The sequence below is a fragment of the Myotis myotis genome, unplaced genomic scaffold, assembly GCF_014108235.1.
Source record: "Myotis myotis isolate mMyoMyo1 unplaced genomic scaffold, mMyoMyo1.p scaffold_m19_p_1, whole genome shotgun sequence".
NCBI classification, from domain to species: domain Eukaryota; kingdom Metazoa; phylum Chordata; class Mammalia; order Chiroptera; family Vespertilionidae; genus Myotis; species Myotis myotis.
In genome coordinates, this window is record NW_023416313.1 from 110787190 (window position 1) to 110802898 (window position 15709).

Consider the following 15709-nt stretch of genomic DNA (forward strand, 5'->3'; position numbering starts at 1 on the left):
AGGCTGGGCACCTAGCCACTGTGGTTTCCTGCAGCCTCCTCCCAAGAAGGACCTTATAAACCCTTCAAGATGGCATGATCTCCAAGCCAGAGCCCCACTGGGGAGTGGCTGTGGCGGTAGCAGCAGCTTCTGAGCTAGGAGAGCCTGAACCATCTGCCCCCAAGACTCCCTCATGGGATCAGACTGGCCCTGACACACACACACACACACATCTGCACTCTCATTCACTCACTCACACTCTCACCCTCACTCTAATCCTGTCAGCTGCCAAATTGGAATCTCTGTGTGAAACTTTTTAAAAGCATTTGCTGTCTTTCCAGAATGTTAAATGTTTGGTTTTGATTTTTATTCTGTTAACTGAGCCGTCCCAGAACCTCCCTCTCTGTAAAAAATCAATAAAATATTTAAAAAATGTGGTTTTAAAAAAATAAAAATAAATAAATAAAAATTCATATAGTATCGGGAACTCAACTGCTTGGTTGGTGATGGGGTTGACCTGGTTTCGGGAGGATTATTCCTGAAATAATTGAGGAAAGGGTGGGGGGCTCAATCTTTCTTCTTGGTTCCTTGCTCCTCCCCAGAACCTTCATCTTTCTTCTCATCCTCAGCTTCCTGTGCATCTTCTCCATCACCTTCACCTCCTTCTTCCTCCTTTGCGTCCTCAAATTCTTCCTTGGCACCTTCTTTCTCTTCCTCTCCTTCCTCCTCCTCAGCCTCTTCCTTCTCCTTCTCCTCCTCTTCAGCTTCTCCTTCAGGGGAGGGTTCATCCTTAGCTTCCTCGGCTTTTGCAGCCTCAATGGTCTCCTCCACCTAGATCTGCTCCTCCTGGACGTGGCTGGTGTACTAAGAAGGGAAGGAGTGAGTGGACATCAAGTAGGAGCTGGTCTGTAAACCACCGTAGGCAAATTGGCCAAAGACCTGGGAACTCTGGGAGTAGCTGCTGGCTATGCTTCCCACGCTGGTGAAACTGAGCCGGGCTCCTCACCTTCCAAGAGTTTCCTGTATGCTGCAATGTCAATGTCCAAAGCCATCTTCACATTGAGGAGGTCCTGGTATTCTTTTAAATATTGTGCCAATTCACTCTCTGCAGTTCTCAACTCATTTTATAATTTGTTGATTGTGTCCTGCATAGCACTAATGTCGGCGTCCTGCTTATCCTCCAGCTCTTGCAGCTGCTTTTCCTGCACTTCCTTCATGCCCCGGCATGCTTTGATCTCCAGGGTCTTGGCCTTGAGCATACGGCGGCTCTCGGACACCTCGTCCTTGGCGGCGTGCACCGCTGTCGGTGTTCTTAGCAGCACTCTCAGTCAGTACGGTGAAGCAGCTCTTGAATCATTCTTCGGCATTCTGCACGTTCTTCGCAGCCAGCTTCTCGTACTGGGCCAGATGTCCTTGAGCGCAGCGGAGAAGTCGGGCTTGGAGAAGACGTCCATCTCCACGGAGATCTGAGTGTACTGGATCTGTGCCTGCAGCTCAGCGATCTCCTCTTCAAGCACCTTATTAGAAAGGTGATTTCGTTCATCAGGCTGTCAATGCGCTTTTCAAGTTCAGCGCTGGCGAGAGCAGGCGAGAGCCACCTCATCTGCACCTTTGCGCCTCCAGCAGCCGGCCCTCGCCGTCCTGGCGGTTCAGCACCTCTTCCTCATAGTGCACCTGCAAGTTGCTCCCAGCCACTCCCAAGCCCCGGTGCCTCCTAATGGGGTCCTGAGGCTGAACCCCCTGATCCTGCTGCCCTCTCCTCCCCAGGGCCCAGAGCACAGTGAAGCGGGTGCAGTTGTCTCATTTTCATTAAAATGTTCAACCTGCACCTGCTCAACTGGTGTCCGCAGGCGTCCTGAGGGCAGACAGTGATCCTGGAGGCACTCCCCACACCCACCAGAGCTCAGCCACCATGGTCCTGGGTGAGACAGCCCCGCCATGCCTCGTGGCTGCAACTTGGACCCTCTTCCTTAACCAGGGACCTGGCACTGGGCCAGCAGTAGTGGTGCTCTCTTCCCAGCCTGCACTGGAGTGGGTCCCTGTGGTTTCAGAACCAAACTCCAAAGGGGCAGTGGCCCTGAGCCCCCCGGCTCTCCCTAGATCCCGCCAAGGCTTGCTTCTCACACTTGCTGAAAACCTTCTCGGTCCACTTGACATAGTAATCAGTTCGGGCTGAAAGGACTGGGGACTCCAGCGGGCCTGAGGGTACTGGGCACCACCATCTTGTGGCTATGGGTACTGCCATCTTTGTGCAGAGTGATGGTTAATTTGCATATTACCCTTTTATTAGATAGGATGCATTACTTTGATAAAAGTACAATTAACATGAGTAAGAAAAAGCTATGGAAAATGGTATGGTGTGTCCTCAGAAAACTGGGTTTCTATATAATCTATCAATCTCACTTCTGGGTACATATGCAGAAGAATATAAAGCATGGGCTCAGAGAGATAATTGTACATCCATGTTCATAGCAGCTTTATTTGTGGTAGCCAAAAGGTAGAAGCAACCCAAGTGCCCATCAATGGATGAATGAACAATAATCCATACAGTAGACTATTATTCAGACTTCAAAAGGAAGGCAATTCTGACATGCTACCGCATATACACTACTAAACCATGAAGACATTACACTACATGAAACAATTCAGTCACAAGAAGACATATACTATATAATTTCACTTTCATGAGATAACCAGAGTAGTCAAATTCATCGAGAGAGAAGGTAGAAGGGTGGTTGCCAGGGACTGGAGATAGGAGGAGAATGAGGACTTGTTTAATGGGTAGAGAGTTTCAGTTTTGCAAGAAAGAGTTTTGTAGATCAGTTGAACAACAATGTGAATGTACTCCATATTAGTGAACTGTATATTTAAAAATGGTTAAGCCCTAGCTGGTTTGGGACTCTCTGTGCTTATGTGACTTTTTTCTTCCCCAAGTCAGAGAAGTTTGCTGTCATTATTTCTTCAAATAGGTTTTCTATTCCTTACTCCTCTTCTTGACCTTCTGGCACCCCTATTATTCAGATGTTGCTTCATTTCATGTTGTCCCAAAGCTACCTTAAACTCTCCTCCTGCTTTTTAATTTTTTTTTTCCAATTGCTGTTCAGATTGGGTGTTTTTTCTACCCTGTCTTCTAACTCACTGATTCAGTCCTTGGCTTCTTCTAGTCTACTGTTTAAACTTTCCATTGTGTTTTTTATTGTAGCTATATCATTCTTAATTTCCTCTTGATTCTCACATATGTTGTTGATTTTCTCATCCAGCTGATTTAGGAACTTTATGACCCTTACTCTGAATTCTTTATCTAAAATATTGCTTGCCTTCATTTCATTTACTTCCTTTTCTGGCTATTCCTTTTCTTTCCTTGGGTTTTTTTTTTTTTTTTGTCTCCCCATTTTTGATGTCTCCTTCTGGCCCTGGGCACTCTGCTTGAGGTTTGAGAGGTTGAAGACCCTATTAGGTCTATGGTCTGGAAATCGTTAGCCCAGAGGTGGGTCTGCATTGAGTCTCATGCCTTTATTGTCTCTGTTCTGAGTTGTAACCCCTTTTCCCATGGATCTGGTCCCTCAGTTGTCCACTTCAGATGCTCGGGGTGGCAGGAGCACGTGCACAGTTCCTCTGGTGTGAGACTCCTTGTGAGGACCCAGAACCCTCTGGCATGCAATTTGCTATGCAGCCCCAGCACCCATGATAAGGTGGTACCCTAGGTCCCTCTATCAAAGTGGCACCCTAGGTACCACAGGCAGTGCACTTGTAGCATGGTCCTGTGGCTCCTGGCTAGGCACACCAGATTGCTCTGGGTTTCCCTGGCAGCGCTCTCCTATAGCCCACAGTGGGGTGCATGCTGGGTTGCTCCAGGTAGCCCTGGCAGGACTGTACCAGGAGCTGGGGTGGAATGGGTGTGGGCTGCTCTGGGTCACATAGTCGGAGCTCTCCTGTGGCCCAGAGTGGGGTGCACACTGGGTTACTCCAGTTTGCCCTGGAAGCAAGTCCTTGGGCTCGGAGTGGATCATGTGTGGGTTGCTCTGAGTTGCACAGTCCATGCTGTCCTGGGCCCTGAGTGGGGTGTGTGCTGGGTTGTTCTAGGTAGCCCCAATAGGACTATCCCAGGGGCCAGGGTGGAGTGGACACCTGTTGCTCTGGGTTGCACAGTCAGAGCTCTCCTTTACTAAACATTTTCAAAATCCCTTATTAATCTTAGTATTTATACAATATTATAACTTTGCATAAATGTCTAGAGATCAATATTTTAATAAAAACACCCAGCTACCTAAGTGTTTTTGAATGAGTACTCATGTCAAATGAAACCCCACAGGATTTTTTTTTAGAGAGAAAGGGAGAGGGAGAGAGAGAGAGAGAGAAACATCAATGATGAGAGAGAATTGCAAGCTGCCCTACCACCAACCAGGAAATCAAACCATGACCTCTTGGTTCATAAGTCATTGTTCAACCACTGAGCCACACTAGCCAGGCAGAAATTCACAGGATCTTGAGATTGCTGATTTTCCTCATTTGTTTTGATTTCTGCCTCTGCAAAGAGTCAATAGGTGAGGGAAACAGACCCTCAACTCTAAATCAGAAGACCTGGCTCTGGTCTAAGGTCTCAACTGCAGTGGACATGTGCCCTTGGGCAAGTTCTTGACCTCTCTAAGGCTGCTTCCTTATCAGTCAATGGGTTTGGGGGTGGGGTGAGAAATAATCCAAATAATCTCTAAACTCGATTCCTAATGTAGTCTCCTAAGTAATAAGTGAGTAATTTAACCTCTACCCTCATTGCAGGGTAGCAAGAGAGTAGATTAGAAGGACAGGTTGAAGCCAATTCTGCACATACTGGAACATTTCTGGGCGAGGGGACAGAGAAAGTGTTGTTGTTGTTGTAAAGAATCCCTCTATCAGGTAAAAACTTTTCAGTGGATCAAGTTTGCATTTCTCTTTCACTCAGATCCCTTTATTGAGTATTTATTAAACAGACACTGTATGCTTCCAGGGCCCACATTAGACACAGTTCCTGCCCTGGTCATCAAAGGAGGTCCAATAAAATAAGAATAAAAGGATGGAGATAAAAGACCAGAAAGAAAATAGACTCGCCAATAATAAGTGTCTTGTTTTCATGTTATTTATTACAAGTTGTAAGCTGCAGTGGCAGGGCCTTTGTTTCTGTGATACTTTCACATGCTCATAGAGAATAAACAATAGAAACAAACACTAAAGTAGGCAAAGTTAAAAGCAGAGGTTGTTAAGATCAGTAATCAACCTTCAGTGGTGATAGTGAACTCTGATTCATCCTTGATTCATTTCTAATCCTTTGTTGATACAAAATAGGAAAACACAAGCAGTTCAAACAAAATAGGCCAAAGGACAGAAATACGATGATGTCTTATATTGTGGAAGTCCTGTGGGTTTTGAGGACCTCTTTATATAATCTGGTCTTATCTTTTACAGCTTCCCAGCATCCTTCTCTTAAGGTACTCGGAATCTTTCTCATCTGCCCTCTTTTGCATATTCTGTTCTCTTGACCTGAAAACTATCTTCCTACCTCGTCACTTTTGCATAATCCCTACTCATCTTTTTCGTCTTTTTCTCTAGGAAGTCCTCTCTGATACTATAAAGCTAAGCTAGATACTCATCCCATGTGCCCACTGCCCTGTATTAAATTTGTCTGTGTGCTCATCTGTAGAACCCACAAGCCTGCAAATATCTTAAAGGTTATTACTGTGTCTTATTGTCCCTCTGTCCTCAACATCTAAACTGTACCTGGCACTAGTAGGTACTCAACAAATATTAGTCTGTGAATGGCATGGCCCACTCTCTTGGCCTAATCATCATCTTACAATAGAGTCTGTGAAAACATTTCTATTTCTTTCTCCAAGATAAAACCAAATAGGCTGAAAAGCAAAGCAACACTTTTGGCAAGACGTTCTATTCTCCTTCACTAATAGAACAGGTAAGGTGTCCAGAATCAGACCTAGAATAAACCAGACCCTTAATCATGTCCTTTTTTCCCTTTTTGCCCTTCACTTCATCCTCACCCGCCCCCCGCGCCATTCTTCATATTCTTATTTATCAAGGGTAGACTTCAAGGATCGCTCATAGACTTGCGATTGTTTAAAATGCTCTACTACAAAGAATACAAAGAAAGTTCATTTAGAGAGCCAAGGATAAAGATGATATCATTCATGAAAACAACTTTGGTCAAAGCATTAAAAGTCCATCAGAGAAGACGAAGATTGAGCATTGTCATCAAAATATGTCCAGAATATGACCATTTCTCACCAGCTTTACTGCTGCCACCAGCCTGTCTCCTGCTTGATGGCAACAACCTCGTCAGTAACCTCCCTGCTTCTGTCCTTGCCCCATATACCAAGGAGAGGTCTCATTACTGCTGCTTTGTCCTTCCAAAATATTATCAGATCACCTCACTCTTCTGCTCAAAACTCTCCAATTGACTTCCCAATTCACTCATAGGAAAGAGAAATTCCTTACAATGCCTAAAACCTTATGATCTGCCCCACCTGTACCCCTACCACTTCATACTTTTGTCCACCTTCCCAGTGAGGCCATCCCTGGCCATCCTATCTAAAGCTGAATTGATTTTTAAATCTTTTCATATCCCCCTTCCCTGCTTTATTTTTATCTTTGACACTTCTCATTAACATAGTCTTTGTTTTCTAGTTTATCTTGTTCATTTTTTGTCCCCTCGCACTAAAATGTAAGCTCCACGAAAGCTCTCTTTTCTGTTTGGATTTCTAATGTATTTCCCACCCTTAGAACAGCCTCTGGCATAGAGTATATATGCAGTAAATATTTATTGAATGGGTGAACTAACTAATTAATTAATAAAAATAAAAATTGTTGTTGTAATACTTGGAAATAAAATGACTTGGATTTAACTAAAAGTTTTCCACCAAGTTGATAATTATATTAAGCAGCAAATAATGCTACAAGAGGGGGGAACTGAATGAAAGAAGATGAAGGGACCAGCTAAAGAACATATAGCATAATCCATGGATACATACAACAGTGTGGTGATGGCCAGAGGGAAGGGTGGGATGAGGGCAAGAGCGTGGAGGATGAACAAAGGAGGAGTGGTGGGGGAGGAGGGAGGAATGGGGACATCTGTAAACAATAAAAGTGAAGTTAAATAAATAGATAAAACCAGACACACCTGGTTCAAAAAAAAAAATGTTACAGGAGTCAACTTGTTTTTTGCAAGTTTTTTCCAGTGTACAGTTTCCATTCTCAGCTGACCCTCCATCTTACTCAGTAAACCATTTATGCCAATCTTATTCGTGTTCTATGTTTTATAGCCTGATATACCCAATTCTTATTACTTTCCTCACGCTTTTCTATCCCAATTCTCATTTGCAGAGAAGAGAAGCCATTGGTATCTTCTTCATTTTCAAACGAGTTGTAGTAAATAGCAAAAGGGTCACAGTTGTTCACACCTCCCTGTATCCACATCCTTTGCGATGTGAATTTTGAACTCTTCCCATCAAGCGGTGGAGTCTATTTCCCTAGTCCAATAAGTCTGGGCTAATCTTGTGACTTGCTTTGCCCCATAAATTGCAGCCGAAGTGATGCGTGGAAATTCTGATCCTAGGCTTCAGCAGAAGGAAGCACACTCTTGCTCACTCTCTTGGCTAGCCTACTAGAGCGTTGGATACCACATGGAGCAGAGATACATCATCCCAGCCAGGGCCATCCTAGATCAGCCAGCTCCCAGCCACCTGGGAGCAATGAAGATACATAAGTGAGCCTAGCAAAGACCAAAAGAACCACCCATCTGAGTCCAGCCCAAATTGCTGGCCCACATAATCATGAAATAAATAGTAGCTGTGTTAAACTAGAAGACTTTAGGATGGTGTGTTACACAACAAAAGCTAAGTGATAAACTTGTCTAGAAGTTTTCCGATGCTTATTGCCTTCCATTCTTTCTCAAGTAGTGTTGAAAACTTTTCCAGAGCCTCCTCTGCCTAAGCACTTCTGTTCCTTTTCCTGGGATGCCTTCCCCATCTGGTCTTCCCTAATAATCTCTTCCACCGCCTGCCACTCACCCTCCTCTTTGAGCTCATAGCATAGCATAGTATATACATATCTCCATCATAGCACTTATTTTTGTGTCTGTCTACTACAAATTCCTCAGAGAGATTGAGATTAGGTTTTATTTATCTCTATAACCCAGTACTTAGCCTAGTCATATTGGAGATGCTGAATAAGTGCTAAGTAAATAAACATTGAATGCTTTGACATCTCTAATTTCTGTCCCCTCTTAACCATACCTACTACCTCTGCCTTCACGGAAGCACTATCAAAATTGACCTGGATCATCTAAACCAGGGGTGGGGAACACCAGGCCCTTGAGCCATATAAGGCCTGCAAAATCATTTTATCTGGCCCTGCAGTTTTCTCACTTAATTATTATATCTGTAGGATAATCAAATATCTGTAGATGCTGATATTGTAAAAGTCAGGGGTAAACATATTCACTGCATACCTACTCTTTGCCAGGGGCTGGTATACGGGTGAGAAGTACATTAGAAACCCAAACAGAAAAGAGAGCTTTTGCAGAGCTTACATTTTAGTGCGAGGAGCAGTTCTTCCCATAGGACTTTACCTCAGGAGTGAGTTAATTAAATGTTTGACCAAATATAGCAGGCTAATTTTTAAGTTGATAATTTTGTATGGTCCACGAATGATGTTATAAATATCCAAATGGCCACTGGCAGAAGAAAGGTTCCCCAACCCTCATCTAGACAGAGGCCTTTCTTGTTCCCCGCCTCTGGTCTTGCTCAGCACTCTCATAGAACATTGTAAACACCTTCAATGCAGAATCATGATTATTTATATAGTTCTTCTCATAGGACTTTTAGCTTTTTTAAGGCAGAAACCATGTACCCTTCATTTTTGTACATCTATCACCCAGCTGAGTAACTTATTAACTGTTTAATTAAGGATGAAACTAATTTTAATAGTAAACAAATACTCTGTTATTTAACAGACATTAAACAGACAAACCAATACATATAATGAATAAGCAAAACTAATACCTTGTCTACCATCATTGTTACCAGCACACCACATACTACATTCGGGGGGGGGGGGGGGGGCGGGGGGGGGGGGAGGCATTTTACCATCCTGAGATAAACTTTAAAAACAGAAATATCCTTAGTCCTCAAAATAAATAAGACCTTGAGCTCTATCCCAAAAATTGCTAACTCAACAGTGCATATGTTTACCCCTGGCTTTTACAATACCAGCATCTGCAGATATTTGATGATCCTACAGATGTAATAATTGAGAAAGCTGCCATTTTCCCCATCATGAACAGCTAATAGTAACCTTGAAGGGTTTGGAGTTTTGGGTTTTTTTCTTGCATATTTGCTGTGTCTTATACTTGGAGAGCCAATTCTGAAAGCCGGTCTTCCTTGCAAACATGGCAAAAAAGATCCTTTTGTTTTCTTATTGTTTTTATCTAAGTTTTTCTTCCACCCACTGAAGCTAAATAATCGATGTAACTGGAGAAATTCAGCGCTTAGACCCCCTTCACCAGGTTTTCCTTTCTCGGCTCCTGGAATTAAAAGCTGTGGAGATGTAGCTTTTACTCTGGGCGACTCGGCAGCCGTTTCTAACCATTTGTCTTTTGGATTAAGTGTGGCTCTTGGCCAGGCCTGGTTCTGCTTACACATGACCACTGCTTCATCCCCTCTGAAGTGACAGCAGAAACCGGAGACAGGTTTCTAGTCTACACTCAGACCAACTGAATTCTGATGCGTGGCAGACAACAGAGACTTGTGTTCTCTTTATCTTTTTCCTTTTTATTTATCCATGTCTTGAGAAATTCTGATATGTTCTGCCATCAGAACACCCTTCTCTTTGTCACCAGGTCATTAAACTAGTTTAGTCAGTCATTGGGTGCTTAACCACAGTGCTGAGAACTCACTCCTGTCACATCCTAAACCATTCATCATACATTTTTGTTTCCAACTATCAGTAAAATCTTCACAGTTTAGATTATCAACTATTAGCTCAAATCACTCAAAATAAAAAAGATAAAAGGTGTCTGGCTGGATGGCTCAGTTGGTTGAGCGTAGTCCCATACACCAAGGGGTTGCAGGTTCAACCCCTTGTCAGAGCACGTAAGAAAACAACTGATTAATGTTTCTCTCACCTCTGCCTCTCTCTCTCTCTCTCTCTCTCTCTCTCTCTCTCTCTCTCTCTCTCTCATCAATAAAAACATATCCTCGAGTGAGGGTTAAAAAAAATAAAGTTCTGCGCCCCCTTCCCCGGAACAGAGAGTTACACCTGGATCTAGTAATGCCATAGCGAGGATGCCTTTGACATGCATGTGTCCCTCCTCTTCTTGACCTGATTAAGTGAGTTTTTGCTGCAACTGATTGGTGAGTTTTTGCTGAGATGTGACAAGTTGGGCTTTGTATTTACTTCTGACTCATGGCTGAGGCTGCTATTCTGTGTGTCTGTGCCCTTTACCCTCCCTCAGGAAGAAGGTAATTAACCTTTAACAGTGGAGCGGGACAGACTGTAGGGGAATTTGGGTGGAAGCAGAGAGGCCTGGTACAGGCCAATGCATTAGTGTAGGCAAGAAATGGCAGTGGCTAATGCTATAGTGATAAAGGCAAATGCATAAGAAGTAAGTGCATTCAATATATTTTAAAGCCTGAGGTGACAAACTTTGCAGATGACATGGATGCGAGGTGTAAAAAGAAGTAAGAAGCCAACAATGACCCTGAGAATTTTGATAGATGACAGAAAAGGAATTCAGAATTATCTTAAACATTCAAAAAAAAATAAAATGTAATAAGGACATGTCAACACAGCTCTTGGATGTTAAAATTCAACTGCAAAAATGCAGGATAAGAGAAAACCGGCCTTACAGTAATCTATGAGAAAATGAGCAAGGGGTTGTTTTTTTAATATATTTGTATTAATTTCAAAGAGGAAGGGAGAGGAAGATAGAAACATCAATGATGAGAGAGAATCATTGATCGGCTGCCTCCTGCATGTGCCCTACACCTGGATCAAGCCCAAACCCAGGCATGTGCTCTGACCCAGAATTGAACTGTGACACATGACCTCCTGGTTCATAGGTTGACACTCAACCACTGAGCCACGCCAGGGAGCGAGGGATCTTAGTGGAACTTATGTTCAGTGTGATTCACCTTACAATTAAAAGAACCTACAATTTAAAGTATAGAAACTGAAGTAGAGTGCCTGGGTCGAGGGAGATGGTGCTTTCAGTATATTCCACACTAGTGAGTTCACATCTAAAATCCCTCCAATGCTAAGATTCATGGATCTTTAAATCCAGCACCTGGGAGAAACAACACGTCCTTTGCAGTGGTCCTGGTGTGACCCAGGGCACTCCTCCACTTGGAAGGACTCACAGTGGGGCTTCTTTTTATGGATAAGCATGGAGGTCAGTAGAAGAGTAGCATTCCCGTGTGTGTGTGTGTGTGTGTGTGTGTGTGTGTGTGTGTGTGTGTTTGTGTTTTGAGTGGGTCTCCGGCTTCAACTTTTCACAGGACTTCAGGCAAGTGTCCTTCCCAGCATTTTAGTGTCCTGAGCTGTAATGGAGCGAATAGTGGCAGCCTCCGTGCCTGCTGAAAAGAGAGGCTCTCGATACAAATGGGGTGTCCTACAATCAACAGCCACCTATGGAGCAGTCGTGGAGTACAAGGCAGTATAATTAAGCCCTTAGGAGAAAAATGTGCTCTGAGCTTTCCAGAGAGAAAAAGGCAGGAGGAAAAGTAAGTGAGAAAGTGAAAAAGGACACTGGGCAGAAACAAAAGTCCCTCCCTGGGAGCTAGCTATAGAAGTGTACTCTCCAGAAACATCCATCGAAGGTACCTGAGCTTTTAAACACACCAGCCGGTAATGGAGTGCAAGAGAGGTCACTGCAAAGATGAATGCGGTGTCGTCGAGCAGCAAAATGTATGGTTTGTGTGACAAGAACAGATGGCTCTGCTAGGACAGTCCCTCGCTGTCCTTCCTGCTACGTTTGTAATGCTGCGTGCATTGTCGTGGGACATAGATCCAAGAAGGAAATGGTGACCTCATGAATAGCACATGAAGACTACTAAATCAAGAAAAAAGTGCTTTAAGCAGCTTCAGGTAATCAGTGTTGATTCTCACTTATCCTAACACCAAGTATGAACCATTCCAGACAACATCTCCCCAACTGAAAAACACTTTCTTTTGTCTCTTTTCCTCCAGACTGTATTTAATTCCCACATAAGAAGAAAGAGCCTTAAAACACAAGAACCCAGAGAGCTAAAACCACTGTTCCTTTTAAGGAATTCCAAGCTAGATCAACTAAACACTCTTGGGTCCACTGGTTTTATACTTAAAGGTTTGGCTAGCTGAAAACTATACTATTTCACAATTAAAAGTAACACATGAATTCAGAATTTGGGCAGAATATAAGGTCCCTGCATTTCCATTTTAAAGCAACATTACTCTTCCTTAAGATGGATATTTTATTTCTAAATGAGTGGATATGACCTTTACAAGTGTGTGGTTTCTGTCTGCAGCTAAAAAAAAAAAAAACCATTCCTGCTGCTCATTCTCTTATTCCTATTAATCACTTTTTCTCTTTACAAACTACATAATCAATAGGGACATGTCCATTGCCCTTCTAGCTGATTTCTATTATTCCTCATTACAGGCGTTGTTCCAATTCCCTGCTTCCCACTGGGTATTAAATATTTAGACAGTGAGTCTAAACTGTTCCCTCCCTCTGCTGTCGGGGTGACTGTCCTATAGTTGTGTAATCAATTAGCCTGGCATCTGATCTCTGTTTCAAATGTCTTCTCACAGGAAATTTAATTATGATTAATATCTTTTCATGACTTTGAAATTATATAAGCATGATTCCTGACTCAGTCATGCTTGTTAAAAATCATAAATCAATCTATTTTATTCCCTCTAGATGTGAGGAGACCTTTCTCATTCTGGCTGGATTTTAACAATGTAAAAAGTCCAGTAGACATTAGATGAATATGTTTTCTCCCCTCTGGGAAAGCCTTTCAGTAAAATCTTTATAGTTGGAAGATTTGGGGAGGTTTCAAAGCAAGCCATACAAATACAGTTTCAAGAAAGCATTCTATAATTATAACTAAAAGAAAGATATCTTTGCACAAGAAAAAAATTTAGATTGCAAGCATACTCAACTTCACGCCAGAGATGTAGTTCTGGAAAACAGCAGTAAATCAAATTTTTATATGTCAAATATTTTAAAGAAATTCAGAGAAGCAGCTATAATAGATATAATCCTTTGTAAAGGTGGAAAATCTGTGATGTGCAGGAATCATTTCTGATTAAAAAAAAATATACATTTCCATACAATGGTTTTAAGTTTGGCTTTTTTAAAAATATATATATATTTTATTGATTTTTTACAGAGAGGAATGGAGAGAGATAGAGAGTTAGAAACATCGATGAGAGAGAAACATCGATCAGCTGCCTCCTGCACACCTCCTACTGGGGATGTGCCCACAACCCAGGTACATGCCCTTGACCGGAATCGAACCTGGGACCTTTCAGTCCGCAGGCCGACACTCTATCCACTGAGCCAAACCGGTTTCGGCTAAGTTTGGCTTTTGGTGCTCAGTTTTCCAAGGTGGGATGCACTTATTTATGGGTTTTGAAAGTACTTAGAATGTCTGTCCTGTCTTATCAAATGTTTTTCATGAACTACAATTAACCATAATATCCCAACAGCAAATTTTAACCTTCACCCTGCTACCTGCACACCTCCTCCTGTAGCAGACACTGACACTTATTACTGTATAAAACACCCATTCTTTTTTTAAATTTATCTTTATTGCCCTAACCGGTTTGGTTCAGTGGATAGAGCGTCGGCCTGCAGACTGAAGGGTCCCAGGTTCGATTCCGGTCAAGGGCATGTACCTGGGTTGCGGGCATATCCCCAATAGGGGCTGTGCAGGAGGCAGCTGATCGATGTTTCTCTCTCATCGATGTTTCTAACTCTTTATCCCTCTCCCTTCCTCTCCGTAAAAAATCAATAAAATATATTTTAAAATAATAATAATTTATCTTTATTGTTGAAAGTATTACATATGTCTCCTTTTTCCCCACATTGACCCCCTCCACCCCACACTTGTCCCCCGCCCCCCACCCAAGCCTTCGCCACACTATTGTCTTGTGTCCGTGGGTTATGAATCTTTGCATATAAATTCTTTGGTTAATTTCTCCTGACCCACCCACCCCTGCCTTCCCTCTGAGATTCATCAGTCTGTTCCATGCTTCTATGTCTCTGCATCTATTTTGTTCATCATTTTATTTGTTCATTAGATTCTACATATGAGTGTGACCAGGTGATAGTTGTCTTTCTCTGACAGGCTTTTTTTTTAACCCTCACCCAAAGATATTTTTTCCATTAATTCTTTCAGAGAGAGTGGAAGGAAGGAAGGGAAGAGGAGGAGAGAGAGAAACATAAATGTAAGAGAGACACATCAATTGGCTGCCTTCCCCACACACCCAGACTGGGGCCGGGGATTGAGCCTGCAATCAAGGTATGTGCCCTTGACTGGTAATCAAACCTAAGACCCATCAGTCCATGAGCCAACGCTTTAACCAGTGACCCAAACCTGCCAGTTCTCACTGGCTTATTTCACCTAGCATAATATCCTCCAGGTCCCTCCATGCTGTCTCAAAAGGTAAGAGATCCTTATTTTTTTACTAAGGCAGTTTCCAGATCTTAGCTATTATAAATTGTGCTGCTATGAACATAAGGGTGCATACATTCTTTCTGATTGGGGCTTTGGGATTCTTAGGATATAGTCCCAGAAACAGGATCACTGGGTCAAATTGGAGTTCCATTTTTAATTTTTTGAGACAACTCCATACTGTTTTCCATAGTGGCTGCACCAGTCTGCATTCCCACCAGCAGTGCACTAGGGTTCCCTTTTCTCCACATCCTCTCCAGCACTTGTCATTTGTTGATTTGTTGATGGTAGCTATTCTGATAAGTGTGAGATGGTACCTCATTGTCATTTTAATTTGCATACTTTTTGATGATCAGTGACTTTGAGTATTTTTTCATATGTCTCTTGGCCATCTGTCCACTTCGGAGAAGTATCTAGTTAGGTCCTTTACCCATTTTTTAATTGGATTGTTTTTGTTTTGTTAAGTTGTACGAGTTCCTTATATGTTTTGGATATTAACCCTTTATCAGATGTGTCATTGGCAAATATGTTCTCCCATATAGTGGGCTTCCTTTTCATTTTGTTGATGGTTTCATTTGCTGTGCAGTAGCTTTTTATTTTGACGTAGTCCCTTTTGTTTAATTTCTCCTTTATTTCCCTTGCCCTAGTAGATGAATCTGCAAACATATTGCTGAGAGATGTCTAAGATTTTCCTACCTATGGCTTCTTCTAGGATTTTTATGGTTTCATGACTTAAAGTATTTTATTCATTTTTATTTTATTCTTGTGTATAGTGTATGGTAAGTTCGTGTTCTAGTTTTATTTTTTGTCATGTACCGATCCAATTTTCCCAACACCATTTATTGAAAAGACTGTTTTTACTCCACTGTAGCTCTTGCCTCCTTTGTTAAATGTTAATTGAGCATAATGGCTTGGGTCGATTTCTGAGGTCTCTGTTCTATTCCATTAATCTATATTCCTGTTCTTGTGCCAGTACCAGGCTGTTTTGAATACAGTGGCTTTGTAATATAACTTGATATCTGGTATTG

General features: G+C 42.4%; 1 pseudogene; it reads right to left on the minus strand.

Annotated features, from left to right (window-relative positions):
- Positions 1-546: 546 nt before the first annotated feature.
- LOC118668313 lies at positions 547-7437 on the minus strand (annotated as a pseudogene).
- Positions 7438-15709: the final 8272 nt, after the last annotated feature.